The sequence below is a fragment of the Chenopodium quinoa genome, unplaced genomic scaffold, assembly GCF_001683475.1.
Source record: "Chenopodium quinoa cultivar QQ74 unplaced genomic scaffold, ASM168347v1, whole genome shotgun sequence".
Classification (NCBI taxonomy): Eukaryota; Viridiplantae; Streptophyta; class Magnoliopsida; order Caryophyllales; family Amaranthaceae; genus Chenopodium; species Chenopodium quinoa.
Window position 1 is genome coordinate 2,528,455 of NW_018745533.1, and position 2,249 is coordinate 2,530,703.

At 36.6% G+C, this 2,249-nt stretch overlaps 1 long non-coding RNA gene across 1 annotated transcript; it reads right to left on the reverse strand.

The window, feature by feature from the left end:
• Positions 1–204: 204 nt before the first annotated feature.
• LOC110715971 lies at positions 205–2,249 on the reverse strand. The gene is made up of 3 exons (XR_002510360.1): positions 2,215–2,249; positions 507–553; positions 205–400 (listed from the first exon to the last, which is right to left on the reverse strand). It is a non-coding gene; the product is annotated as an uncharacterized LOC110715971 (long non-coding RNA).

Sequence of the window (2,249 nt, forward strand, 5' to 3'; positions counted from 1 at the left end):
TAATTAATTTAAGTGGCATGTGCCCGTACCTCATGAATATTTGAATGAGAGAAATGTTAAGCATTGAACCTCTTAAAAATTCCTTCACATCTTGTTTGTTTAACCATGCACTTGCATCCTCATCATAATGGAACATTGCCTTAGGAAGTGCAATTTCAATGGGATCGTCACTAGGCAAATGACTAAAACGATTGTGTAGAAAAGTTAAATCCTTAATGAGCGATTGAAGGACATTGTCTCCAACAAGTGGAGTAGGTTGCATGGCTGAACCTTTTTAAGAATTCTTTTTCGACACTTGTTCACTCTTCGACCCTTGTTCACTCATCTTCTTTGTAGGTTGATCAACGCTTTTAGGCTTCTCCACCTTCCTTCTCTTTGATGGTTGACTTTTTTTCGAAATCTGATCAAACAAAGATAATTAGAGTTCAAAAATTTTTGGCCGGGGGTTAAGCTAGTAAGTACGCATGCAGATTTGTTATTTTGCACAACATCAAAATAAATATTACCTCGTTGATCAACCTCTCCCAAGCACGTGGCCATTGCACATAGCTACCTGTAGACACCTAAAAATGTCTCCCCAAAACCAAACCCGATGATGAACAACCTTTCACCGCCACTATTGGTCGGGTTCAGTATTTAATCCCGAGAGTGCTTAAAAAATCCTATTTGATTAAATTCATATTTTTGAACAGTCCATGGATTAGTCTTGATGTTTGATAAAAGCATAGTTTTAATTTCAGCCCAAATTTATTATTTAATTTTAGCCCAAACCTTTTTTTTATTTATTAATGTATTATTTATTTTTGGCCCAAACCTTTTTTTTATTTTATTTAATTATTTTCATATTTTAGCCCAAATGATAATAAATCAGAAAAGGCCCGAAATTGTCAATCGACACTTAAAATGCTGAATGAAATTAGGGTTAAAAATGTATTTAGACGGAAAAGCGGGTTGGGAATTCCCGCGCCACGGCAGGTACCCACCGTGTCACGGGAATCATTCCCGTCTGACGGTGGGATTTCCCGTGACCCTTAACGTGTTTTCTTCCCTATTTACTGAAAATTTTCCGCGTCACACTAAAAATGCACCGTGTCACGGGAATGTTTCCCGTCTGACGATGGGACTTCCCGTGTCACGGTACAGTTTTCCGTGTCGCGGGATACTTTTTTAGGGTTTTTATCATTTTAGGGTTCCGTGTGCTCCCTCAGCACATTTTCTCTATAAATACCCCCTCATTTCTGATGTACGGGGCAAGAATTAATTCTCTATTTTTCTCTTTTTTATGCTTTAGCCTAAACACTAGCCTACCCTTCTTATTTCAAAATTCCTTCTTCAAGTACTCCAAGGAGTCCATACTTTACTCGTGGTTCTGTCCTTAAGCCAAGGAGTGAAAGGTAGAACTGTTTGAGGGTTTGACCCTAAATCAACTCTACTTTGTTTAATTTAATTTAATTGTTGTTTTATTATTATTTTATTGAAGTTACTAACTCGATTATTATTTTGTAGTTGCAAACAAACAGAATCAAAGTAAGAATTATGTTCCTCTTATTTCTATTATTTTTCTAACGATTTTATATTGTTGGAATTATTGTTAAATTGCTTCTGATATTAATGTTTATTCTATTATTATTTATGATCACCATATTGCATGTTTAAAGGGATTATGTAATTGAAAATCACGCATAATAAGATAATTTGGACGACCGATTTAGGTTCCTTTTTAATCTTGTTGTTTAATCAAGTGATCACTAATATTTTAGAATTATGTGTTGCATTAATATTCAACCAATTTAGCTTAATAATAGTTTGGAGGAAATTAAATATTTTGTTTGTATGCCTTTGAGATCGCAGGAATCACTTTTCACTATAAGAATCGAGTAGAGGCCAATACGGGAGAATGTGACTCCATGACTCACTTCGTACCATCATCCTCGATCCTCCTTTCGTGGTTCCGAACCATATGGAGTTAGTAATCTCATGGATTATGAATGGGGTGTAACCTTCACGGGTCAATCGTTGTTGCCTATCGTTGTCCCTTATCGTGGTTGCCTTTTTATGATCCGTGAACGGTTTACAAGTTCCTTAAAAACTTGTTGGTGGCTCCCTACTTTCCTTGTCCCTAATCGTATTATGTAAATTCCCACTTCCTATGAGTGCCAAGCATATTCACAACATGCTTTAACGTAGGCGCACTTCGAGCGACGCCTACACTACCCTTTGCTTCCCAAAGAAGAGTAATCCCATCATCC